General features: G+C 49.9%; 1 protein-coding gene and 2 long non-coding RNA genes across 5 annotated transcripts in view; 2 read left to right on the forward strand and 1 right to left on the reverse strand.

Moving 5' to 3' along the window:
* SLC6A9 (solute carrier family 6 member 9) overlaps positions 1-734 on the reverse strand; it is a 33,544-nt gene extending 32,810 nt beyond the window's left edge. The window contains exon 1 of one of the 2 annotated variants that reach the window (XM_058680109.1): positions 683-734. The gene's annotated coding sequence lies outside the window, so the exon portion shown is untranslated. The remainder of the gene's footprint in view (positions 1-682) is intronic. The other variant, XM_058680105.1, reaches the window with a different exon arrangement.
* On the forward strand, positions 104-26,208 carry LOC131483108 (uncharacterized). Of its 2 annotated transcripts, none has more exons than XR_009247522.1 (3): positions 104-384; positions 4,981-5,118; positions 26,007-26,208. It is a non-coding gene; the product is annotated as an uncharacterized LOC131483108 (long non-coding RNA). The 2 variants fall into 2 exon arrangements; XR_009247523.1 differs by lacking the exon at positions 104-384 and adding an exon at positions 2,945-3,035.
* Positions 13,679-25,185, forward strand: LOC131483109 (uncharacterized). Its single transcript, XR_009247524.1, has 3 exons — positions 13,679-13,815; positions 14,403-14,486; positions 24,931-25,185. It is a non-coding gene; the product is annotated as an uncharacterized LOC131483109 (long non-coding RNA).
* Positions 26,209-27,067: the final 859 nt, after the last annotated feature.

Below are 27,067 nucleotides of genomic sequence, written 5' to 3' on the forward strand. Positions count from 1 at the left end.
TCCCCGGGTCTCTCCCCACCCCCCGCCCCGACAGCTCAGGCTCCTCCTCCCAGGGAATAAAATTACAAGTCGCTCCAGCTTTCAGATGATGGATCCCCGCGAACCCTTGGGAGTCGGGCTACGCGAAAGAGTCCCCCTCCCTCCCTTCTCTTCTCCTGCCTTGCTGCCCTCCAGCTGAGGCCCTTGGAGGAAGCAGATGTGGGCCCCTTCGGGCTCGGTTGGAGTGAAGCCAGAGGCCTGGGGGCGCTTCGGGGGGCTGGGGCTGGGGCTGCGGTTAGCCCGCCAGGCCCCTGGCCTTCTGCGCCTGCGTCCCCCCTAGAGAGAAGTCAGAGCAAATTCCATTCCCTTTGGAGCAGCGCTGCTAGAGGCTGTGGGCACAGCTGGGTAAGGCCTGGGTCCTACCCCCTGAAACTAGAGAACAGTCTCCTGTGCCTTTCTCCTGAAACCCTCCGTGGACCACTGGCTCGGTCGGCTGGGGGGTGGGGGGGACTCTTTGCTTCCCTGATGGGCAGAGGGACCTGGGTTGTAACTCTTTACTAAAGGAGCTGAGCTGTGAAAACCAGGCGTTGCATTAAGCAAACTTGTGTCTGCCAGCTTGCCTGTGCGAACCCCCTTGCTCCCCAATGCCTCTAACCTGGGTGCAGGGCCTTTGGAGTGGGGTATCCACAAAAAGTCAGCTTACCTGGGGAGAACCACCAGCCTCCAGAGGAGGGAGCTGGTTAGTACTGACAGTCAGTGGGGCACCTGCTCAGGGAAGGGGAGACACAGTCTCCACTCTGGCCAGGAAACTGCTTTGACGTTTTCTCTGGGGACACAGAAGCTGGTGAATGTATGCCAAGTGTGCACGAGTCGACTGACAAGTGAGATTCCACTTTATTAATTTACAATCTGAGGTGCTGGGTGAGATAACAGGTATCATTCCCAGGTGCTCCTGAGTTTCCTTGGGGCCCCACACAGTCCCTCCCTGGGCAGTCCCGAGGCCAGGGAAACACTGAGACGCCTCTTAGAACCTACACCCGCTTCACCCTGGAGACGGGCCAGTTCTGGGAAAACACTTATTTTCATTTTCATTTTTCTCCCAGAGAGAGTGTGTTTGGGATTTACATTCACCTAGAAACCAACCACAGGTTACGGTCTTGCCTCTGTGAGGGCAGCCTGTTGCTCCTGGGTCCCCTGCTCTGTGCACTTGGGTAGGGGCACCTGGCAGAGGGATTCCGTACAAGGTGATGGCCTGTGTACTTGTGTGTGGCCAGGGGTTGGCACTGGGCAGAGGTGATCCCAGCCCTCTTGGTCTCTCCTGCCAGGACCTAACTTCCTCCATAAATTATTTTTGGTCTCCCCTTCCCTGCCTCCTCCAAGTGTCACAAAAGGCTGCCACCCAAGGGGAGGAGGGTCTGCAGCGCCAGCACTGGGGGTGGGCCTCCCAGGCCAGCTGCTGAAGTCTCCAGTACACACACACACACACACACACACACACGCAAGCCGCCGGTGCTTGCATGTCGTGTTGGCTTCAGACATGCCAGGATGTCCGATCTCGGAGACCAAAGCCCGTGGGTGTGTGAGGTTTGCTCTCAATGTACACTCCTGTGCAAAGGTGAGGAACATACCGAGGTATGCACCAAAGATAAGGCTGCCGACACCCTGAGCCAATCAAAAACCTCAAGTACCTCTTCAGAGGGTACAGAGATTAGGAAAACCTTGCTTTCAGCGCATTGAGGCGGCCACACTTCAAGACAAACATGTTTCCCCTCCCCCCCACCTTTTCTCGATCCTCTCCGGAAGTTGCTTTTGCTAGGAAGATACCATATGAGCACATCTAATGGAGGATATCAAGGGGTCACAGGAAGCTGACTTTTAAAATCAGGCTGTTGCTTTGGGCAATTTGACTAACTTTTTAGGCCAACTTCTACAGCAAGTACCCAAGTCTGTGGAAACTTTGTCTAAAACAGTCACCGACAAGCGGCAGGCTTTAGAATTTTTACTTAGAGAACAATGAAGAGCCTGTGCTGATGAATGGAATCTGCCACCTCTACTTGAACAGTAGTCTCTTCACAGAGGAGGACATTAAAAGTCTTCAACCTAGGGCCGGCTCCATAGCATTGCGGCTAAAGTCCTCGCCTTTCACGCAACAGGATCCCATATGGGCGGCAGTTCTAATCCTGGCAGCCCCACTTCCATCCCGCTCCCTGCTTGTGGCCTGGGAAAGCAGTCACGGACGACCAAAGCCTTGGGAACCTACACCCACATGGGAGACCCGGAAGAAACTCCTGGCTTCAGATCAGCTCAGTTCTGGCCATTGCAGTCACTTGGGAAAATCTTCCTCTCTGTCTCTCCTCCTTTCTGTATATCTGACTTTCCAATAATAATGATAATAAGGTCTTCAAACTTCAAACTAGATGCCTTGACAGTCTGTACAGGGGCAACCTTCCACTGCCTAGTATTTGGGAAATAATAAAATACAATCTTCCCTTCTTAAAGAGCACTCTACCTGCAAACAGTTTCTTCCCAGTTTTGCTTCTGCTGATGGATAAGCTTGTTTTGGAAGCCTCCAACATCTCAGAGTAATGAGAATGGTGCATGGATGTAGCCATTGGCACTGCTTGAAAATGCTCCCGCTTGTGAGAGGGATCCATTAGGTGAGACAGACATTTCTGAGCCTGGGATAGGCAAGCCCAGTGCCCAGAAGGAAAGAAGTATCTGTGGATGTGATGAATCCATGCCGTTCAGCAACCCTTAAGTGAAGGGTTGGAATGAAATGGGACAGGTAGGTACCTAGCTTAGGGTCACAAGTTAGAAGCCTTGCTTCTCCTGCTGTGTGCAAATCCCACCCAAGCATCTATCAATCAAATGACACACCACCCCCAGTGTATCCGTGCCCTGACTGCAGGCTCAGTATCATGTGTCCACTCTCCTTTCCAGGCCCCTTTGAAGGAGGCGTGATCTCTCTCTTCCTGTGGACACAGGATGGGAGGAAGAAACATTTCTTTCCCATTCTTCCTGTCAGGACCCACTCCATCCCTGAACATGGCCAAAGGGTCTGTGATCCCACCTTTTAAAAAAGGGGGCGAAATAGGGGGGCTGGCACAATGGTTCAAGAGCTAAATTCTTGCCTTGCATGTGCTGGGATCCCATAATAGGTGCCAGCTCGTGCCCTGCTGCTCTCCTTCCCAGAGCTAACTCCCTGCTTGTGGCCTGGGAAAGCAGTAGAGGATGGTCCAAAGCCTGGAAACCCTGCACCTGTGTGGGAGACCTGGGGAAGAAACTCCTGGTCCCTGTGTTTGGAACGGCTAAGTCCTGGCTGTTGTGGCCACTTGGGGAGTAAACCAGCAGATGGGAAGATCTTTCCCTCTGTCTCTCCTTATCTCTGTACATGTGACTTTCCAATAAAAATAAATAAATCTTTAAAAATTTAAAAAGGGAGTGGGGAGGGCCTGCCAGCCTAGGCGGCGGACGAGGTGGGGTGGGAGTGGGAAAGCAGATTCCCCCTCACCCTCTTACAATGGGCTAGGCATGAGGGAGACCTTGAAGGCAGTTCTAGGAGCATCCTAAGGAAGGCAAAGCACGGCCCAGGGCAAGGGGGGGCTTCCCACCTCCCCACCCACCGATGGAAACTTTGTGCCTGGAGGCAGGTGTAGGATGCTGTGGGCTTGGCTAACCCTCTGAGGCTTTGCCAGTTAGAGAGGAAGTCTGGGATTTCCCTGGGGCAGGCCTGTGGGTGGGAGGAGAGAAGATGTTCCCTTGGGCTACTTGGGGAAGTTGTGGGAGAGCATTGACCCTGTGGAATTTGCTAAGCTAACAATGACAGAGCACAAAGCACAGGTGAGTACCTGGAGCCGGAATTGCGGAAATGAGTGCCTTACTCACCTTGGTCTAGTCAGTGTTCCAGGTGGCCACACGAGAGCCGGCTGAGTCCTGAGCAGACCCTTGTGAGAAGCGATCTGTCTGAAAAGCTGTCTCCACGCTACCGCTACCGAGGAGGAACCAGAGCAGCTGGTGTTTTCCAATGAAAATAAAGTCCCCAAAGAGGCAGGTTTGAACCTAGCCCAGGTCAGAGCAGGGATGGTCTTTAACCTTCACTGGCCCCCCAGGGAAGCTGGCTCACAGGGCAGGACTGGTGTAGCTAGCCCAGGCCACCATGGGGCGAACAGAAACTTAGGCCAGAAGCCAGAGGGCTGGGATGGGAGGACAGACGGGGTCAGACATCCCTGCCTGCCTGCATGGGGCAGGGTAACAAGAAAGCAGGCAGCCGGGTGGCCCCACCCCGCCTGGGCTAAGGCGTGTCTCAGGAGCCTCCAGTTACAGTTTTCTGGGAGGGCTGCATCCAGTGGCAGATCCCCTGTGCTAGCTGGGTTCCTCATTTGTCACCGGCAGCCAGCAGGATAAGATTTCTGTGCTGGGATGGCCACAGTGAGCTTAGGTGTGTGTCTGATGAGAAACAGGCACAATGCCAGACCTGGACCACTTCTGGAGGGCACTGTGGGTGCTGGCAGCACCCGCCACCTTGATGGAGGGCGCTGGGAAGTTGGGGGAGGGTGCACTTGGCTTGGAGTTGGAGCTAGGCTGGTCCGGGGTTCCGCCTCCTCTGGAGTCCCCGCCCCTGCAACCTTGAGCATTGTTGGGAGTGGCCTGCCCACACGCTACTCTGTCTCTGTATTTTTATTTCTATAAAATGAGTAGATTTCATGTACTTCGTGATACAGATTTAGAAGCACAGGGCTGCTCCCTCCCCACTCTTCCTTCTTCTCCCACCTTATTTTTTCTCTCAAATTATTACAATGGCTTGGTTTCCTTTCACTTCACAATCTCAAGCTTAACCAACCAATCGGTAAAGATATTATGACATAGCATACAGAGGAAAAAGAAAGTTGGAATTCCCACAATTACTCATGAGTACAGACACAGGCTGCAAACAGTAATTAAATTCCAGGATGTTAATCTCACAGGGTTTTTGTTTGTTTCTGTTTCTTTTTTTCTTTCTAGTGCTCTGCATATTCAGTGTCACGGATAAGAAAGAACATACAATATTTGTCTTTTGGGGACTGGCTGCTTTTACTAATCATAATGTTTTTCAACTGGATCCATTTAGCTGCAAAGGACAAGATTTCATTCTTTTTTATGGTTGAGTATTATTTCATAGTGTCTATGTACCGTATTTTATTTTTCCAGTCATCATTTGATGAGCATCTGGGTGAATTCACTATCTTAGCTATTATTATTATTTTTAGATTTTATTTTATTTTTATTGGAAAGACAAAAAAATTGAGAGGAAGAGAGACAGAGAGGAAGATCTTCCGTCCTATGATTCACTCCCCAAGCAGTTGTAATGGCCGGTGCTGGGTCGGTCCGAAGCCAGGAACCAGGAACACCATCCAAGTCTCCCACGCAGGTGCAGGGCCTCAAGGCTTTGGGCCGTGCTCAACTGCTTTCCCAGGCCACAGGCAGGGAGCTGGATGGGAAGTGGAGCTGCCAGGATTAGAACCGGCGCCCATATGGGATCCTGGCATGCAAGTTGAGGACTTTAGCTGCTAAGCTGTCTCACCGGGTCCTGTCTTAGCTATAATTGTGCTGCTATAAACATAGAGGTGCAGATAATTCTCTCAAATGCTGATTTCATTTCATCTGAATAACCTTCCAAGAGTGGGAGGGCTGGGTCACGTGGTAGATCTATTGTCAGACATCTGAGGAGTCCGTCGTGTCTTCCGTAATGGTACTAGCTTACATTCTCACCAACAGTTTAGGATTTCCCTCACATCCTCGCCAGCATTTATTATACTCTGATTTCAGATCATAGATTTAGATCTTTGATCCATTTAAAGTTAATTTTTATGTGCGGTGTAAGGTGGGGTCTTGGCTCATGCTTCTGCACATGGACACTGAAATCTTCCTAGCACCATTTGTTGAACAGACGCCTTTCTCCCCGAATTGATTTCAGGTCTCTTATCACAGATTAGTTGGCTGGGCCTGGTTCAATAGCCTAGTGGTTAAATCCTTGCCTTGCATCTGCCAGGATCCCATATGGGTGCCAGCTTGTATCCTGGCTGCTGCACTTCCCATCCAGCTCCCTGCTTGTAGCCTGGGAAAGCAGTAAAAGATGGCCCAAGCTCTTGGGACCTTGAACTCACAAAGGTGACCTGGAAGAAACTCCTGGCTCCTGGCTTCAGATTGGCTCAGCTTCTCTGGCCATTGCGGCCATTTGGGGAGTGAACCAGCAAATGGAAGATTTTTTTCTCTGTCTCTCCTCTCCGTATATCTGCCTTTCCAATAAAAAAATAAAATAAAATAAAATAAAACTTTAAAAAATAGTTGACTGTAGATGGGTGGGTTCATTTCTGGGATTTCTGTTCTTTCCTATTAATCTTCAGTTCTGTTTTGTGCCAGTACCAGACTGGTTGAAGTATGACATTGTAATTACACCTCCCCCCTCTTTTTTTTTTAATTTATTTATTTTTATTGGAAATGCAGATTTACAGGGAGAAGGAGAGACAGAGAGAGAAAGCTCTCCCATCCGCTGATTTACTCCCCAAAAGACCGCCAATGTCCAGAGCTGAGCAAATCTGAAGCCAGTAGCCATGAGCTTCTTCCAGGTATCTCACGTGGGTGCAGGATCCCAAGGCTTTGGGCCATCCTGTGCTAATTTTCCTGGCCACAAACAGGCAGCTGGGACATAAACTGGAGCCTCTATGGGATGCTGGCACTTGCAGGTGGAGGATTAGCCAGTTGAACCACTGTGTTAGCCTGCAGCTTTTTCTTGTTGTTTAAGATTGCTTTAGCTATTTGGGGTCTCTTGCATTTCCAAATGAATTTTAACATCACTTTTTTTCCGAGATCTGAAAATAACTGTCGTGGGTACTTTGATTGGAATGGCCTTGAATCTGTACATTACTTTTGACAACATGACTATTTTGATTATATAATTCTACCAATTTGTGAGCATGGCATGTTTTTCCAGGTTTTGGTGTCTTCTATTTCTTAAATGCTTTGAAATGTTTATTATAGGGATCCCTCACATCCTTAGATTTATTCCAAAGTATTTAACTTTTTTTTTTTATAGCTGTTGTGCATGGGGTTGATTTCACAAGTTCTAACTCATCCGTGGAGTTGTGTATACAAAGGCCACTGCTTTTGTGTGTTGATTTTATATCCTGCAACCTTGCCAGACTGTTATGAGTTCCAGTTATGTCTTAGTAGAATCTTTTGGTTCCCCTCTATACAGAATCATGTCTTTTACAAGCAAGGAGAGCTTGACTTGTCCTTTCTAATTTGTATCCCTTGGTTTCTTTCTCTTGCCTCTGTGGGATGACATGTTCTGAAGACATCAGTTAGGTCCATTTGGTTGCTGGTATAGATTAGCTCTGTTTGTTGGTTTTCTGCCCAGTCTATCTGTGCAATGATGAAAGTGGGATGTTGAAATCTCCCACTATTGTTGGAGTCTGTGTCTCACTGTAGATCCAGTTACAGTTGTTTTAAGTAACCAGGTGCCTTGGCATTGGATGCATATGCATTTAGTATTCTTCAAATTTTTATTCTTTAAAATTTCATTTTAAGAAAATTTTATTTTTGATGATGTTTACATTGTTAGAGTGGGAAGGGTTAAGGGCTAGGAGAAAGTGGATGAGACCATACCATTGTTTCAACGTTTTCTTTTTCTTTTTTTTTCTTCCTGTATCTGGAGGAAAGGGGGAGTTAAAGTGAGAAGGCACATCCAACTTCCCAACTGCTTTTGTACCCAGGATGAGGAACGGCCACTCGATGTCATCCCAGGATTCCTGGTGTGCAGCATGCTCTGAGGTTCTGCTCAAGTGGTTTCAAATAGTTCTGAAAAACTGTTGGTCTCACCAGTCTAAGGATGAGGAAGTCCTGTCAAAGTCCTTTGGTTGATATAGTCCATCTTAGAGTCTCAATTTGCCCCAGACATTTGCTGCCAACATTTGGCTGGGGTAGTTGACCAATTTGTTCTGCCCTCCTTCCTCTCTTATGGTACCAGATGTCCCTTGCAGGCGCCAAGGCACATATCCTCAGTGTGCATCTGGATATGCCATTCACTGCTCTATCTAGGTCACTGAGGTGGACCAGGTCTGACACATGCATGGAACCTGCAATTCTTTCCATGGTTGAAATTTGGAGTCCAGTGGTTCAGTTGGGGCAGTCACCAAAGAATCAGTTGTGGGATCACAACTGATTCTTGTGTGTGCCTGAAGATACAGGGTCTAGCTCTGTCTGTTACCCACATCAGCCTGTGCACACGCTGGTAATGGCAATTGCTGGGTCAGTTCTGTCTTCAACCCTGTGTTCCACATGAACCAATGGGTGTTGCAGCCCAGCCCGATCTTGCCCACCACACACTTGGCCCTCATGTACACCAGTGGGAGCTGCAACTTAGAGCAACCACTGATAACCTTCACTAGGCGCACCTCCAGTGCTGGTTCCCATGCTTGCTAGTATGTATAGCAGACTGGTCCAGTCTGTCCCACATCCCATTCAGTTCTTGTACATGCCAGTGGGCATTGAAGCCTAGCTTAACTCAGCCAACCCTACTATCCAGCGCAAACTCATGTCAGCAGGTGCCACCACTTACTCATTTAGCCTTGTTTACACTAGACCTGGTTCTGTGCTCACCAGTAAGAGTTGCAGATTTTGGGGCCTGGTGGCCAAGGTCCTTGCCTAACACGTGTCGGGATCCCATGTGGGGGCCGGTTCTAATTCTGGTGGCCCCACTTCCCATCCAGCTCTCTGCTAGTGACTTGGGAAATCAGTCAAGGACGACCCAAAGCCTTGGGAACCTGCATGGGAGACCTGGAAGAAGCTCCTAGTTCCTGGCTTAGAATTGGCTCATCTCTAGCCATTGTGGCCACTTATGGAGTGAATCATCGGACAGAAGATTTTCCTCTCTGTCTCTCCTCCTCTCTGTAAAATCTGACTTTCCAATAAAGTCTTGCCTGACTTTTCAATTAAAAAAATGAATATTAAAAAAAAAAAAAAGACTTGCAGCTTTGCAGAGGGATGAACACAGTTTCCCTGCAGGGCCCACAACCCTACTCTGGTTCTTCACTCTTCAGTCCTGGTTCTACAATCTAACTTGACAGGATTCACTCTCAGTCCCAGTACTTGCTAGCTGTTACTGCGGCAAAGCCCAGTCAGCCTGCACCCACTTTGGCTTATGTGTGTACCAGTGGATACATTCGGGTGCCCCAGCCTGGCTTTCCCCATAACTCAGCTAACATACAGACGAACAGGCCTTGTAGCCCTGCCGGCTTGGTCCGCTCCTGATCCCAGCTCTCATGCCAACCAATAGGAGCAGTGGCCCAGCAGGGGAGTCCGTGCAGTTCCCCTTGCCAGGTTGGATTGTCCCTCCAGGTCTCTCATATGCTGGTGGGTACTGCGGTCCAGGCTGGCACGGCCCACCTCGCCTCGGCATTTGCCACTGGGTGCTGTAGCCTGGCCCACCCCCAGTTCCAGCTCATGCTGGGTGTGGGGAGGGCTGTGCTATAGCCTACCCAGCTCAGCCAGCCTCCAGTCCCAGCCCTAATGTGAACTGGGTTATGCTGTGGCCCAATCTGGCCTGCCCTACACCCTGTTTTGTTCTTGGATCTGCCAGTGAGTGCTATGGACTGGCCCAGCCTGGTTTACCCCCAGACCTGACCCACATATGTATCAGTGGGTACTGTAACCTGGCCTGGTCTGGGCTGCTCCCAGCCTTGGTTCCTGCGCTCACCTACAGGAACTGTGTCCTGACAGAGGAGTTCCCCAAGATCCTCCATCAGATTTCCTCCCAGTGGCAGGTCTTGTGCACACTGATGGGTCCTTGGCACAGCCTGATTTACTCCACCTTCTGTCCTGGCCTTGCCCAACCAGCCCACACTCATTCTGGTTCTTACTGTTGGGTGCTACAGCCCAGCCACACCTGGTCCATGCCTAGATACAGCTCTCATGTGGGGGAGAGACCTAACCCAGCCCATTCTACATCTACCCTCATGAGCACCAGTGGGTGCAGTGTGTGTTGGAGTCTAGCCCAATCTGCACAGCCCAAATCCAGTCTATACCTCTTCTGAGGGACACTGCAGTCATGCCCAGCTCTTGTGCTCACCAGTGGGAACCACAACCCAGCTGAGGTGTCTCCTTAGCTCACCAACCAGGCCTGTTCCTAGCCACAGATCTTGTGCATGACAGTGGCTGCTCTGATTCAGTTCGGCAGAGCCCATCTCCCATCTTGGCTTTTGCCATCAGATATGCAATGGGTGGATACACATTTAGTATAGTCAATTCTTACTGATTTGACCCCCTAATCATTAGGCAATGTCTTTCTTCATCTCTTTTAATAGTGACTGATGTAAGATTGGCTACACCTTGTTTTTGCCATCTGTTACTATAGAACATTTTTTAAAATTATTTTATTTTTATTGGAAAGCCAGATATACAGAGAGGAGAGAAAGAGAGGAAGATCTTCTGTCCATTGATTCATTCACCAAGTGGCCACAATGGCCGGAGCTGAACCAATCTGAAGCCAGGAGCCCAGAGCCTCTTCCAGGTCTCACATATGAGTGCAGGGTCCCAAGGCTTTGGGCTGTCCTCGACTGTTTTCCCCAGGCCAGAAGCAGGAAGCTGGATGGGAAGCAGGGCTGCTGGGATTAGAACCAGCATCCATATGGAATCCCAGTGTGTGTAAGGCAAGGACTTCTCCCCGCTAGGCTATCGCACTGGGTCCTACTATGGGATATCTTTTTCCACCCTTTCACTTTTAGTTTGTGTGTATCTTTGTTGATAAGGTGTGTTTCTTGTTGGCAGCAAATAGATGAATCTTGTTTTTAATCCAGTCAGCCAGCCTATACATTTTTTTTAGAAGATTTATTATGTTTATTGGAAAGGCAGATCAGATTTATAGAAAGAAACAAAGACAGAAATATCTTCCATCTTCTGGTTCACTCTCCAGATGGCCAGACATGAACTGGTGCCCGCATGGGATCCTGGCGGATACAAGGTAAGGATTTAGCCATTGAGCCATTGTGTTGGACCCAGTCTATCTGTTTAGATAGAAGAGTTTAGGTCATTTGCATTCAGAGTTATTACTGAAAGGTAAGGACTTGATACTACCATTTTAACATAAATATTCTCAATGTTGGATTTGGATTTCCTTTGTACTTATACTCGGAAATTCTCTACCTTCGCCCTCTTTCATTATAGTAATTATCATTCTCTGTTTCACTGTCTAGCACATTTTTAAGCATCATTTGCAGGGCTGGGTGGGTGGTAACAAATTCCTTCAATTTCTGTTTGTTTTGGAAGGTCTTTATTTCAACTTCAGGTGTAAAGGAAAGCTTTGCTGTGTATAATATTCTGGATTGGCAATTTGTTTTAGCATCTGGACTGTATCTTTTCATTTTCTCCGAGCTGGCAGGGTTTCTGTGTTTTTGTTTGTTTGTTTGTTTTTTGGCAGGGTTTCTGATGAGATGTCAGGTCTAAGTCTGATGGGAGATCCTCTGAAGGTAACCTGTCTTTTCTCTCATGCACATTCTAGAATCTATTTTTAAATGTTTTACTGTGGAAAACTTGACTACAATGTGTCATGGTGTAGATATCTTCTGGTGATGCCTAGAAGGGATTCTCTGTGCTTCCTGTACGTGGATACCCCTACTTCATATTAGGGAAGCTTCCCATTACTATCTCGCTAAGTAGGCTTTCTAATCCACTCTCTCCTTCCGCACCTTCAGGAACCCCTAACACACGTATGTTAGATTCTTTGATAGTGTCTCAGAAGTCTTCTACGCTATTTTTGTTTTTGCTCATCTCTTCTTATATTTTGTCTGAATAATAATGTCTTCAATATTTGTCTTTAAGCTCCAAGATTCTTTCTTTAGCTTTTCCAAGTCTGTTGATAAGGTTTTCCACTGTATTTTTTATTTGGCATCTTGAACTCTTCCTTTCTAATGTTTCAGGTTGATTTCTCTTCAGAGTTTCTATCTTGTGGAAAAGGTTTCATTTATCTCATGTATAGATTTTCTTTTTTAAAAAATTATTTTGACAATCTTTACTTAGTTGATTAGGGCACAAAGGGTCAAGGGCTACAGTAAAGTGTGTAGACCATTGTTTCCACGTTATTATTACTGTTATTTTTTTCCCTGTATCTGGGGTAAGGAGAAAGAAAAAGGGAGAAGTCCCACCTAATATCCCACCCATTCCGGGTTCCCAACGTGGTACATGCTCTGAGGGTCCTGCTCAAGTGGTTTTGATAGAGCAACAGTTCTGAATTGCTGCCAATTTTGCCATTCCAAGCATGATGGAATGTCTCCAGAATCCACTGGCTGACATAGTCCACCTTAGAGTCCCCCTTTGCCTAGATTTTCACTGCCAACACTTGGCAGTTGATAAATTTGTTCTGTCCTCTGTCTTCTGCTGTGGTGCCAGGTGTCCTCTGCAAGTTCCTATGGACTGCCATATCCTCCATGTGCACCTGGATATGATGTCCACTGCCCCGTCTGAGCCTCTGAGGAGGCTCAGCTTTGACACTTGCACTCCATGGTCAGACCATGGAACCTGCAATTCTCTTCATGATTGGGGTTCTGAGATCAGCAGTTTAGCTGGAGGGATCCCCAAAGAAACTTTGTCTGAGGTGATCCCAGACCCGATTCTTGTGTGTGTTTGCCAGTACAGGGTCTGGCACCGTCCATCGCCCCAATCAGCTTATGCACCCGCTGGTGGTTGCAATTGCTGGATCAGTTTTGTTTCCAGCCATGTCTTCCACACGAACCAATGGGTGTTGCAGTCCAGCCCGATCCTGCCTATTTCATACTCAGTCCTCACACAAACCAGTGGGAGCTGCAGCCTAGTCGGGGCGACTCCCAATAACCCCCACCAGGCCTGCCCCCGCCCTGGTTCCCATGCTTGCCAGTATGTACAGCAGACTTGTTCAGTCTGTCCCACATCTCATTTAGCTCTCATACTTGTTAATGGGCACTGAAGCCTAGTTCAACCCATCCAGCCCTACTAACCAGCCCACACACATACTGGTAAGTGTTGTTCTGTCTAGCCACCCCTGCCCCAGTCCTGGTTTTCATGCTCTCCAGTGGGAGTGGTAACCCAAGAGGGATATGCCCACTATTTCCCTACTAGGCCACGCCCCTCCCGGAACCATGTATAGATTTTCTTAATCCCTGCACTTGAATGTTATTGCTTTTGAATAGATGATTGTTTTTAAAATTTCTTTTTCAAGCATTTCCTCAATCTCTTCATTTTTGGGTTCTAAAATCAAAATGTTGTGTTTATTTGGGGTGTTTTTGGGTTTGTGGTTCTTTGTTGTGTTTCAATCTAGAAATATTGTCTTCCTCACTCATGTTGCTCATCTTGTTCTGTTTATTTTTTGGGCATTTCAGTAAGGATTTGTGGGTTTTCTCCTCTGATGGTTTTTGTCTTGAACCATGCTTCTGTGGCTTAATGCGGTAATGCTTCCCTTAGTGGGTATTGGGTTGAATGTGCTGGGAGTGGGCAATGTACTCTGGTCAGCGTGGGGTGAGAGTCCAGGATGACAGCCAGTTTGGGTGTGGTGGCAACCACAGGGAGGCAATGATCACCAGTGCTAGTGTAAACACAGCCCACTCCCTCGACTCCTGATTGATGCCTGAAGTTACACCACAGTACTGTAACCCCTTCCTAGGCCAGCATAAGTACCATGTGCGAAGTCTGTGTAGTTTTCCATGTGCAGTCACAGAATTCCCACAATGTTTGTGCATTCGACTTCAACAGTCCCAGGGTACCAAGGCTCTGTGTGACTCCATGAGGCTGCCACAGCTTTGGAGAGCAGGCTACTTCCTGCACCAGCCACCTGTGAGTTTTCTTCCTTGGCTGCTTCCTCAGGCCTGTGGGTGGACTTCTTAGCCCAAGGGAGTGGACAGCTCTCTGTTCAGTCTCCAATATATATATATAATCACCAAGTCTTTGGAGGTGGAAAGAATATGGAGCTATTTTCTTCTTTTTAAAATTTATTTTATTGTTATTGCAAATTCAGATATACAGAGAGAAGAGACAAGAAGATCTTTCATCCGATGATTCACTCCTCCAGTAGCTACTACGGCCAGAGTCGTGTCATTCCGAAACCAGGAGCCAGGAGCTTCTTCCGGGTCTCCCATGCAGGTGCAGGATCCCAGGGTTTTGGGCCATCCTTGACTGCTTTCTCAGGTCACAAGCATGGAGCTGGATGGGAAGCAGGGATGCCAGGATTAGAACCAGTGCCTATATGGGAACCTGGCATGTTCAAGGCGAGGACATTAGCTGCTAGGCCACTGTACTGGGCCCAGACCTATTTTCTTGATGGAAGCAGTGAGATGTGTTCACCACAGAGGGTTAAATAGATGCTTGCAGAGAGCTAAACCCAGACCTGTGCTGAGTTGCCTCTGTTGCTGTGTATTCTGCAGTCCCAGTGTGGAGGTCTCTGCTGGTTGATCTGGGCTCCTGCCAAAATGGCACCTTCTGCCTGCTAGTTTGGGTGCTCTGTAAGAGTAAGGGGCGGGGAAATGCATATACCCCACCCTCTCTGTGATTTCGCTGTTCCATCTTGGCTCTAGTCTGACCCCGGGAGCGATGTGGTCCCACGAGTTTCTGTGTCAAGCAATGTCACCTGCTACTCTGGCCACTGTTGCCTGTCCCACCTTTCTGTTGGAACTCTCCAGACACTGGTGACAAAACTGCCACAGAGCCACACCATTGTTGCTGCGCCACGATTCCTCCTCGTGTTCTGCAGGATTTCCATCACCCATTTTTTTTAAATTATTTTTTTGATGATTTGTACATAGTTGATTAGAGTGATAAGGATCAAGGGCTACAGGAAGGTGGGTGAGATTACCATTTTCGCATTATCGTTTTTTTCCTTCTATATCTGGGGAAAGAAGGAAAATTAGGAAAGAAGCCACACCCAGCCTTCCAAACGACCCTGCACCCTGGGTCCAGCCACCCAGCACCACCCCAGTGTCCCTGATGAGGTGCATGCTCTGAGAGTCCTGCTCAAGAGGTTTTGAAGTGCAACAGTCCTGAATTACTGTCAATCTCACTACTCCAAGCATGATGAAATCTCTCCAGAATCCGCTGGTTGACACAGTCCACCTTAAAGTCTCCATTTGCTCGGATACTCACTGACAACACTTGGCTGGGTTAGTTGATAAATTTGCTCTGTCCTCCATCTTCTGATGTGGTACCAGGTGTTATCTGCAGACTCCAATGGACTGCTATATCCTCCATGTGCACCTGGATATACTAACCACTGCTCCATCTAACCCTCTGAGGAGGACCAGCTCTGACACACACACTCCACGATCAGACCATGGAACCTGCAATTCCCTCCATGGTTGGAGTTCTGAGATCAGCAATTCAGCTGGGGGATTCCCCACAAAAAACTACATCTGAGGTGATCCCAGACCTGATTCTTTTTTTTTTTTAATTATTAATTACGTTGCATTATGTGACACAGTTTCACAGGCTCTGGGATTCCCCTAACCCCTCCCCATGCCCTCCCCCCATGGTGGATTCCTCCACCTTATTGCAGTATTACAGTTCAAATTCAGTCAAGATTCCTTCTTTGCATACATATACCAAGCATAGAGTCCAGCATCTTATTGTCCAGATAAATTCAATGGTTTCTTGGGGAGACCATCTCTGGTCTGAAGGTAGAGCTGGCAGAATATCCTCCCGATCAATTGAAAGCCCCAACACAATATCAACAGCAATTTACAACATTATGGAATTAGTTGACATGGTATTGAGTAACCAATATGTTAAAAAAATGGAAGTTGGGCTCGGCGGCGTGGCCTAGTGGCTAAAGTCCTCGCCTTGAGTGCCCCAGGATCCCATATGGGCACCGGTTCTAATCCCGGCAGCCCCACTTCCCATCCAGCGCCCTGCTTGTGGCCTGGGAAAGCAGTTGAGGACGGCTCAATGCATTGGGACCCTGCACCCGCGTGGGAGACCCGGAAGAGGTTCCAGGTTCCCGGCATCGGATCGGCGCGCACCGTCCGTTGCGGCTCACTTGGGGAGTGAAACAACGGATGGAAGATCTTCCTCTCTGTCTCTCCTCCTCTCTCTATATCCGGCTTTCCAATAACAATAAAATCTTTTTTTTTTAAAGATTTATTTTATTTTTATTACAAAGTCGGATATACTGAGAGAAGAGACAGAGAGGAAGTGGAGCTGCCGGGACCAGAACCAGCGGCCATATGGGATCAAGGCAAGGACCTTAGCCACTAGGCCACGCTGCCGAGCCCAATAATAACAATAAAATCTTAAAAAAAAAAAAAATGGAGGTTCTTAACCACATCCTATGACTACTTCATAGCTACAGTGTACTATTCAGCTGTCTTGTGTCTATTTTCATTTTTGTATTTAGCAGTTTATAGTGTTGTAGCATAATTTTGCTGAACTTGGCAGATTTTAGGATAGTCTAACTGTTTCCTGTCTGGTTCTAAGCTTTCCTTGTTGTTCTCTGTCTATCTATTCTAATTTTTTTAGTTTGTTTGCTTTTTTTGGGGGGGGGGCCTCCGGAGCGACCCTGATGGTCATTGCAAGAGAGGGTGGGGGATCCAAAGTTGGAACTAAGTAAGGACCAGAGAAAGCTCTTCTCCCTAGTCCTGAAGGAAGTTTACTGTTCTTCTGTTTCTGCAGACCACTCAGGGCTCCTGGTTGTTGTTCTGATGACATTAGATCCTGTGAGGAAAGATTGGGGCTTCTTGCATCCCATGTGGTAGATCCAAACGGGGGTGGGTGACCTCAGAGTTCTTGGTCTCCTTGGCAGTCGGGATGTAGTCTTTGGTGCCCGTACTGATAGTCCTTGGTGAGGTTCCTAGAGTTTTCAGGGTTGGCATACAAGCCTCCTCCTGTCCACCTGCTCCACTCTGGGGTCTCCCCCTTCCCCAGACCTGATTCTTGTGTGTGCCTGGCAATACAGGGTCTGGCACAGTCCTTTGCCCCAATCAGCTTATGCACCCGCTGGTGGTTGCAATTGCTGGATCGGTTCTGTCTTCAGCCCTGTCTTCCACACAAACCAATGGGTGTTGCAGTTCAGCCTGATTCTGCCCAGCACACACTCAGCCCTCACACAAACCAGTGGGAGCTGCAGCCTAGTCGGAGTGACCTGCAATAACTCCCACCATGCCTGCCCCCGCCCTGGTTCCCATGCTTGCCAGTATGTACAGCAGACTTGTTCAGTATGTCCCACATCTCATTTAGCTCTTGTACATGTCAAAGGGCATTGAAACCTAGTTCAAACAACCCCACTATCCAGCCCTCACATGTGCCAATGTGTCACTCTCTGTTTAGCCACCCCTGTCCCAGTCCTGGTTTTCATGCTCTCCAGTGGGAGTGGTAACTCAAGAGGGATGTGCCCACTATTTCCCTCCTGGCCCACTCCACTCCTGCACCTTGCATTCTCCAGGTAGTTTTGTAGTTTAACTTGACAGAATTTGCCACCCCTCAGTGTCAGCATCTGCCAGCTGATGCTGTGGTAAAGCCCAGCCTACCCTCACCTACTCTGGCTTAAGCATGCACCAGAAGTCAACCCAGCCTGGCATTTTCTGGATCTAGCTCACATGATGCCAACAGGTATTGTAGCCCTGCTCAGTCTGGTCTGCCCTTATCCTAATTCACACTCTCCAGTCAGAGTGGTGGTCCAGCAGGGGAGCCCCTCGCAACCCCCCTACCTGGTTTGCCCCCTCCCCTCTTGGTCTCACATGTGTTGGTTGGGTGCTGTGACCCAGTATGGCATGGCCCCCCTTGCCTCAACATTTGCCAGAGCGTGCTGTAGCCTGGCTGGGCTTGGTCCACCCCCAGTTCTAGCTCACACTGGTGGGGACTACAGCCTAGCCTAGTCCAGCCAGCCCCCAGCCCTGGCCCTCACATGAACTGAACTGTGTTGTGACCCAACCCAGCCTGACACACACTCTGTTCTGGTTCTAAGATTCACCATTGGGTAATATGAACTGGCCCAGCCTAATTCGCCCCCAGCCTGTACCAAATGTATGCCAGTGGGTACCATTCCCTGGCCTGGTCTGGGCTGCTCCCTCTTGCGCTCACCTGCAGGAACAGTGTCCTGACAGGGTAGTTTCCAAGCTCCTCCATCAGAATCTCTCCCAATATCAGATCTCATGCCCATTGGTGGGTCCATGAGTCAGACCTACTCAGTCCACTTCCTATCCTAGCAGAAACAGTGGCCTTTCCTGACTGGTCTTCACCTATTCAGTTTTTTTTCCCAAGATTTATTTATTTTTATTGGAAAGGCGTATATACAGAATGGAGGAGAGACAGAGAGGAAGATCTTCCATCCAATGGTTCACTCCCCAAGCTGCCGCAATGGCTGGAGCTGAGTCAATCCGATGCCAGCAGCCAGGAACTTTTCCAGGTCTCCCTGGGTCCCAGGGTTTTGGGCCATCCTTGATTGCTATCTCAGGCCACAAGCAGGGAGCTGGATGGTAAGTGGGGCCGCTGGGATTAGAACCGGCGCCCATATGGGATCCCAGTGCGTGCAAGGCAAGGACTTAAACCACTATGTTATTGTGCTGGGCCCAAAGGCATTCAGTTTTTACTGTTGGGTGTTATAGCCCAGCCAAGCCTGGTCCACACCCAGACACAGCCCACACATGGCTCTGCAGGGGCAGAGACCTAACCAAGCCTATCCTATACCTACCTTGGTTCCCGTAAGGACCAGTGGGTGCTATAGTCTAGCCCAGTCTGGCATACCCCAGACCCAGTCCACACTTGTGCTGGGGGACACTGCAGCCATGTCCAGACCAGATACCAGCACATACTCTGGCCTTCACATTCACTAGTGAGAACCACAACCCAGCCAGGGTGTCCCCTTTGCTCTCCAACCAGGCCTACTCCCAGCCACAGATCTTGTGTGTGTCAGTGTCCCTCACCTATCTTGGCTTTTACCTTTGGATGCTGTAGCCTGGCCTGACCTGGCCTGCCTCCAGTCCCAACTCTTGCTGGCGGGTGCTGCAACCTGGCCCTGCTCAGTCTGCTCCCATTCCTGGCTCACGCAAACCAGTAGGCATGACAGCTCAGCTCAGCATGACCTGTGCTCCAGCCTGGTTTCTGTACTTGCTGGTGAGCTAAGGTTTGCTTGGCCCTGCCCGGTCCATCCCCTTCAAAAACCAACCCACAGACTTGCCAACGGAGCTTGCCCAGACTGCTCAACCCCCACGCTTGGACCACATGCTCACTAGCAGGAGTTATAACCCACTAGGGGAGTTACCTAAGTTCCCCCACTTGGCCCACTCCCAGATCTAGATCTCACACATGCCAGTGGTTGTTAGGCTCTTGCCTGGCATAGCCTGCCCCTCCATCTTGACCTTGTATGAGCTGGTGAATGTTGCGGCCCAGCCCACCCCACACCCTGTTTTAGGATGCACAAGTGGGTGCTGCAGGTTGGGTCTACCCAGACTATTCTTGTTCCCTGTACCCATGAGTGTGGCAAGTTCCATGGTCACACCTAGCTCAACTCATCATCACCCCAACTCTTGAGCTAAACAACGGGACTATCTTTCCAAAGGGTTTGGTCCAAATATCCCCCATAAGGATCTACCCCTGAACCTGGTTGGTAACACGACCTTGCCTAATGTGACCCATCCCCTGTTCTGACATTCAGTCTGGTACTGGTATCTAGCCCTGCTAGACAGGCCCCCAGCCCTAGCTTTCAAGTGGCCTGGCATGTAGTGGTCAGCAATGTTCCATGCTAACAAACCCTACTTAGGACTCCCATGTGGGCTGGTGTATCAGTCTGTCCTGTAAAGATCTTCCAGTCTCTCCTCTCCAAACCACCAGGTCCCATTCCCCTTGCTTACTTGCAAGTAAAGTGACCCTGTTGGGATTCCCTCAGGATTGATTCCTGATGTAAACGTATAGTGGCCTTATCCATGGATGTCTCTAGGCAGTAATTTCACCCCTCTCAAGAGCTCAGAGCTCACTGCTGGGTGGCCAGGGGGCAAAGCCCGGTGCCAGTTTGCGCTCTGACCACCTGCAAGCCCTGGGTTCGCCCACTGCTTGGCAGCAGTGGCTGGGGTTAGGACCCCAAGCATTGAGTCCCATCTGGCTCAGATGTCCCCAGCAGCCACCACACTGCTGGGAAGTCCATCCATCCAAGCCCCGAGGACAAACTCACCTACTCCCTCCACTCCTGGCCCAATTCTCTGTAACTCTTCCCTGGGAACATATCTCTTCTGCCTTTCCCTTTCTAACCTTCCCCAGCCAAACTCAGCATGTCTTTGCCCTCTTTAGGCGTCTTGAGACTGAAAAGTGGTGTCTTTCACAACTGCATTTAAACTGGCCTACTCTGAGGGCCTTCATCTCTTGAGCTTGAGGCTCAGTGGTCATTGTCAGCCACCCTCGCTGCCCTCTGCCAATATAGTGGGGGGTGCATTAGACAGATTCCAGACCCAGGAACCCTGTTTGGGGCTCCAGGTTCCTCTACGGTGCCATGTTGGGTTTTCTCTGTCCCCTCTGCCTTCTCTCCAGGCAGTACGAGCCGCTCTCTAGGCTGGACCTCAGCATCCCCCATAGAACCAGGCAGACTGGAAGTATTGACATGACCGCGGGCTAGGGGTCATACCAAACTCCAGAGCACCTGTACGTCTAGGCTCCTAAATACTCCATAACTCCCAATGTCCTGAATTCTCCAAGCCAAGGGTGCCAGAGCGCCCACCCTGGAGAGGATCCTGAACCCAAAGTTCTCAGTCCCCAGAGCCTGCAGTACCCACCACTCCAAGGGCTTTCTATTCATGTTGCTCAACTTGTGTCCAGAGCATCCAACCTAGGGAGCACCAGTGTCCCATTCACCAAAAGAGGATGTGGTGGCCCCTGCAGGACCAGGGTCTCTTTAAGGTCAGGCACCACCCAGAGAGGCCCCCTGACCAAAGCTGGGCTGGGAGTGGTGCTTCCCGGTGCTCCCAGCCCAGTCTAGAACCCTACCCTCACCTACGGTCACAGAGCCAGCATCATCAAATAGCTATTTACTCACCAAAATATCGTATGTGTCTGCTCTGGCCTGGGAGCTGGGCCACTCTCTAGGAATCCAGCCAGGGGAGAGAAGAGTTCCTGTTCTCCCGGTGGCACAGTGAGACGATGTGGGGCTGCCTGTGGGAATGGCTGGGAGCATGAGTGACCCTCATCCTGTTGCTGTGAGGCTGTAAGTGCTGCATCAGCAAGTTGGTGTGTGTGACCATCTGAGCAGGTTTTGCTCTATCAGTCTGGAATGTGTGGTCATGCTCTCCCTCCCCTACCTCTCTTCCCCTCAGGCCCGCTGCAGGGAGGAAAGGTCTGGCTGTTTAGCAGGAGGCTGATTCTGGAGCTGTTCTGTAATAACCCTGGAAAATTCTCCCCCTGCCCCTGCTTCACCGGTGCTGGACCTAGGGCCTTCCATGGGTGGGGAAGACAGGAAGAGGGATGGTTACAAGTGGTGCAGACAACGCCAGAAACAACTGCCTGCCCGGGGAGGATCCTGTAACACCACCTGCTCCTCCTTGCCTGGTCATCAGGGCTCCTGTCTGACCTCGCTTCTTCAGGCCTGCCTGAGCACGACCACAAACAATTACATCATGGAGCTATGACATCATGAGGAGTGACACAGGCCCTGGGCCGGGGAGCGGGGAGTGAGGAGGTTAGGGTGGTGTTGCCTGGGTGGGTGGGGCTCCATCTGCTTGTAGCTCCTCCCCAACCCCCCAGTCCTTGCTCCCCAGCAGCTGGGGATGGCAGAGCTGGATAAGCCCTGCTGAGGCCCTGAATTATCTGTCCCCCCCACATGTCTGATAAGCCTCTTACCAGGGGCTGGGCCAGGGGGAGCAGAGTGGAAACTGGGAAAGGGCCAGCTGGGCTTGGAAGAGCTCCAGGGCAGACAGCTGGGGTCAGGGAGTCCTGGCAAGACCCCAGGAAGGAGCGGTGGGTCACTGTGAGAGCAAGGAGGAAGCATGGTTAGGTCAGGATGGTAAAGCCAGTTGCCTGCCCCCACAGTGTATCCCAGGTCTAAACTTGGACCTCAGTTCCTCCAGTATTCCTCCCCAGGAATACTGGTAGGGGCGTCTGTCAGTGGCAATAGTGCTAGCAAAGTGGGGCAGCTAACTTCACGTGAGACAGGCGTAGAAGAGAGCCTGGCTAGTAGAACACGTGCTCAACTTCCTTCCCAGAGCGGGATCTTTCCCAGGAGATGCTTGCCATATTCAACAGCAAACCAAGATGGCCTGAGTCCTGGCTGGGGCTCCTAGGGGTTACCCAGCCCATACACATTGCCACACCTGCCCAGCCCACACCTGCCCAGCCCACTCCCCCCACCGCCTCCCGGACAGTGTCTAGGAATCCTGGTCTTTCTGGCATATTTGCTTCCAGCAGCCCCCAACAGACACCTTGGAGCCCTGGTGCCCTCTGGTGACAAAAGCCATACACGACAGTTACAGATGGGCTCCCACCTGCCCGAGGGCCTAGGCTGTGGGACTGGGGAGTATGTGTGTGGGGGAGTGGTGGAAATGGGACTAGGGCCAGACACAGTGCGGCTACCGCCTGATTATTTTCTGGCATCCTCATGTGACGTTTATAAGGTACAATGAGCTCCATCTTCTGGGGGCTCAGTCTCAGGCAGGTTCAATACTTTGCTGAACAACAGCACTTGGGTGCCAGCCCTCGACCTGTTTCTGAAAGCTGTGTTCTCACCCTTTGCGCTTAGGGATGTGTGGGCAGCAGATACTGTCAAGTGAGCCACACGGGGACACAGTGAGCGGCTGAGCAGGCATTATGTGGCTATGAACGTGGTTAGCTGTTGAGACTTTGTATGTAGCTTGATGTGGCTGTGGGATAGTGTGTGTGTGTGTGTGTGTGTGTGTGTGAGAGAGAGAGAGAGAGAGAGAGAGAGGCTATGACCTGACTGGTTGTGGAGGGGGATGCAGCTAGTGGGAGTGTGGGGGAAGGTGGTGGAGGGCCCAGAGTTCCCAGTGCCCCTTGCCTTTTTGGTCCCATGACTGTGGCTGCTCACCATGACATGCGTGATGGATGACTTCACATGCCTGATCCACTCCCATGGGCTTAGGCCGGTTCTCACTCCCCCACCCCCTTTTTGTTTTTTGAGGAAGTAAAGCAAATAGTACCCACAGATGGAGCGGGCTTTTTTCTTTCCATGGGTTATTTGTGAAAGCATTTTGCATGCCTGGGAGTGACATCTAAAAATGTCATTTAGAAAGTCAAAGTCAACATGGCTCTTCTCATTCTTTAATTGGAACCTCAGGGCTCAAGACATCGCGCAAGGATCGCTGGGAACCTCTCCGATTCTCACATCCACAGCCGCTGTTTGTGCGTTCCCTTGATCCGTATTTGCAAGAATGACAGTGGGCAGAACCCCAGCACCCCAGCAAACACCGAGAGCCAGTGCCCAGCGGGCTTGGGAGGGTTTGTCCCCTCTTGCTATGCAAGGGGAGTGAAAAGGGAACAAGACAGGCCAGTTTCACTCGATGAAGTAGAAAAACGTACTGGCTCTGTTAACTCTTAACCCTTGGGTACACATCTTTTCACTGCTTTGAAAGCACTTTCATGACTGAGTTCAAACACTGGCTTTGCTGAAGAGCAAGTGAGAAACTCCTGTGTTCAGGAACCAAGTAAGTCCAGGAGGATCCCAGCGCACAGCTCCTAGCAATGTGGGCCATGGCCAAGGTGGGGCTCACAAGTGAAAATTAGGATTCGGGGAACTTTAATCCGCTCTTGATGGTGACATAAACAAATGGGCCTGCTTGGTGGTTTTTGAGGTATGGAATGAAAATTCTTAATATTTGGGACATCTTTAAAACTCGGTGGACCAATATTTTCCAAATGACCAATGCATGACGTTACAGAATCACACATAGGTCAAAGATCAGTGGTTAGTGCACGAAAGATCAATGACTTAAAAAAAAAGATTTATTTATTTTTATTGGAAAGTCAGATATATAGAGAGGAGGAGAGACAGAGAGGAAGATTTTCCATCAGCCGATTCATTCCTCAAGTAGCCGCAACGGCCGGAATTGAGCTGATCCAAAGCCAGGAGCCTGGATCCCCTTCTAGGTCTCCCACTAGGGTGCAGGGTCCCAAAGCTTTGGGCTGTCCTCAACTGCTTTCCCAGGCCACAGGCAGGGAGCTGGATGGCAAGCAGGACGGCCAGGATTAGAACCAGCGCCCATATGGGATCCCAACACGTGCAAGGTGAAGACTAGCCACTAGGCTATTGCACCGGGCCCCAGACTAATGATCAAATGCAGGAAGACCACACTTGCAGATAACTTTTAAGAAACTACTTCTTTGAGTTTTGGTGTAGTATAAAATATCGGGCATCATCAGCTGAAAAGGCAATTGAAGTGCTTTCCCATGATGCATAATATTCTTTGGCGATAAATGGAATGCAGAAGCAAGAAATCCAGTTGTTCCAGACATCAATGAGATTTGCAGACATGTAAAACAAGGCCGCTGCTCTACTACAACTTTTGTCTTGCAAAACATCTAGCATTTTTTAATAGGTATGTTCTCTACCAGTTAATAGATATTGAATTTATTATTGTTGCTTTGAGTTAATATTTTTAAACTTTGTTGACTATCAACAGATAACGCTTTTGTAAACACAACTTTGGGTCTTCAGGCACTCCTAAAAGTGTAAAGGACAATTGTTGTGGCTTAGCAAGTAAAGACACCATGTGCAACCCTGGCATGCTTTATGTCAGCCTTTCGAGTCCTGGCTGTTCCACTTCCCACCAGCTCCCTGCTAGTGTGCTGCACTGGGAGATGGCTCAAGTCCTTGGGCCCCTGCACCCTCATAAAAGACCTGGGGGGAATTCAGGGCTCCCAACTTTGGGTTGGCTCAGTCCTGCTCCTTGTGATCCTAGGAGAGCAGCCGAGCAGAGGCCAATATATATACACATATATATCTATGTATAAATCAAGTGTGTTTTCCCCTAGGTCCTTGTGACTCTGCTCAGACTGCTCAAGTTGAACTTGATGGCGCTTCCTGGATCATACCAGATGTGAGCTGCAGAGTTAGTGGGTTCCCAGGGCGGTTGGGGCGGTCTAGAGCCACCCTCTCCCCACACAGTCCCTTGGCCTGCTAAAGAAGGAAGGAAAGTTGATACTTGCATAGTTACTGCCTTCAGAACAGGTGACGCCGGCTCCAACCAGTTAGCCAAACTGGACGCTGTTCCTGGTAATCTTGCTTCATTTTGTCTCTCCAGTTTCTAAATGCACTCCCCCCCCCAAAGCTATTATTTATGGAGCACTTTCTGTATTGAGAAAATGACATTCATTTCTTGTTTAATCCTCCCAGTAACTTCAAGAGCTGTTGTTCTCATTTTATAAATAAGAAAGCCTAACCTCAGAGTTTGGGAGAGCCTATAAATTCTCCTTAATTTAGACATGAAAAGCAAAGGTGACCTTAAATCTCTTTAAATTCGCACAGTAAAAAAAAAAAAATGTGATTCGTTAAAAGTTTAGCGTCATATGGCTTGCTCTTAGTAACAAACCCTCAACGAAATGGAGACACCGACCGAGGTCCCAAGGCCCTGGGATCCTTGCTCCAAGGCCCTGACTTATGCTAATGTTTGGCCAGATTTTTTTTTTTTTTTCTCCAGGACATGAGCCCTCACACCCTATGCTTCTCACCAGAACCCTGGGCCCCTCCTGCGAAGAATAATGGTTCTTTCCCCAGCCAAACCCACAACTTGGGCTCCAACCTCACCCACAGCAGGTTCTTGCCTCCCCCTTCTGGGCACAAGTGATGGAGACGTGGCCTGAGCTGGGATCAGCAGCCCCTGACCACGGTCAGGAATGTTCCCAGACAGAGCTGACCTCTCACCCCGACCCGCCTCGGCCAGGAACCGCCTCCGCCATCCTCACTTCAAGGACAGCAGCCGCCTCTGGAGCAACTGGGGCATCCCCATGGCAACCGTGCCAGGCTTGCCTGGGGACAGGCTGGGACCCCTTTAAAGTCCTTACTGCCCCCACATCAGGGCCCTGGAGATCCGAGGGTCCATTTCTTCCAGTTCTGTCAGATGTATCCGGAGACTGTCCTGTGCGAGACACAGGCCTCTGTCCATGGATCCTGGGCCTCTACCATCGTCCCAAATACTGCACCTCATCCCAGCACCCCAGTGATGGAACCAGAGGGATGCTGCACTCTGCCCCAACCATCCTGTGTGCCGCCTGCTGGACAAGGGACGGGAGCTTGTCAACCTGGAACCCCCGGGGAGACATGGTAAAGTGATCGGGTGAGGGGGAAGGAGGCTGCTTGGGCCTTGGTGACCTGACGGGCCTCGTGGGAGTGATTAGCTGTCACATTGGCTCTAAGCTCCTTACTCTCAGACTCAGGCTTGCCTATCCCCAGGGCTAATCCAGAGGCAGGGGAGAGGGCATGAAGGCACCAGGCAGGGCTTGGAAGCTTGGCGGGTCACTGGTGACCCCTTTAGAGTAACCAGCTGAGGCCTTCGGGCAGCTGGGCCTCTCTGCAGCCTCGCTATGTTGGGTATATCCCCACCTTTCAATGTGTGCACCTGGGCTTCTTTCTATTTCCATGCATCAGTGTAGACCTCAAGTCTTTTGTCTTTGGGAACAGCTCCGTGACCCTGACTCCATGCCAATGCTGTTGGTGACGGGGGCATGGATACCACTGGGTAACAGGTTACACAAGGCTCAATGAGAGGATGTGTGTGTGTCTGTGGGGGGATGAGGCTTTAGACAACACAGGGTCTGGTGGCCATGTGTTGTGGATGACCCAGGGCGCAAAGGACATTGGGTTATTTGTATGGGACACACAGCTCCGGGAAACCTGAGCTGTGGCTAATCCAGGATTGTCTGGGTGACTCAACACATCAATACAGAAAGAATTTAGGAGGCAGTAGTGGTTCTCAGCAGGGGCCACTGGGAGTCCTCTAGCTGCACCAGAGGATACTTCTGGCTGTGCTAGGAACAGTTTGAGTGGTAAGAGCTGGGGGGCAGAGAGGTGGTTCAAGGCTACTCACATCCTGTGAATGGACGTGAGCAGCTGCAATGGACAGAACTCCACTGCCATGAACTGCCCTGGGGGCCATGTTGTGCGTTGCAGGTT

This window comes from Ochotona princeps, chromosome 2, assembly GCF_030435755.1.
Source record: "Ochotona princeps isolate mOchPri1 chromosome 2, mOchPri1.hap1, whole genome shotgun sequence".
In the NCBI taxonomy this organism is placed as follows: domain Eukaryota; kingdom Metazoa; phylum Chordata; class Mammalia; order Lagomorpha; family Ochotonidae; genus Ochotona; species Ochotona princeps.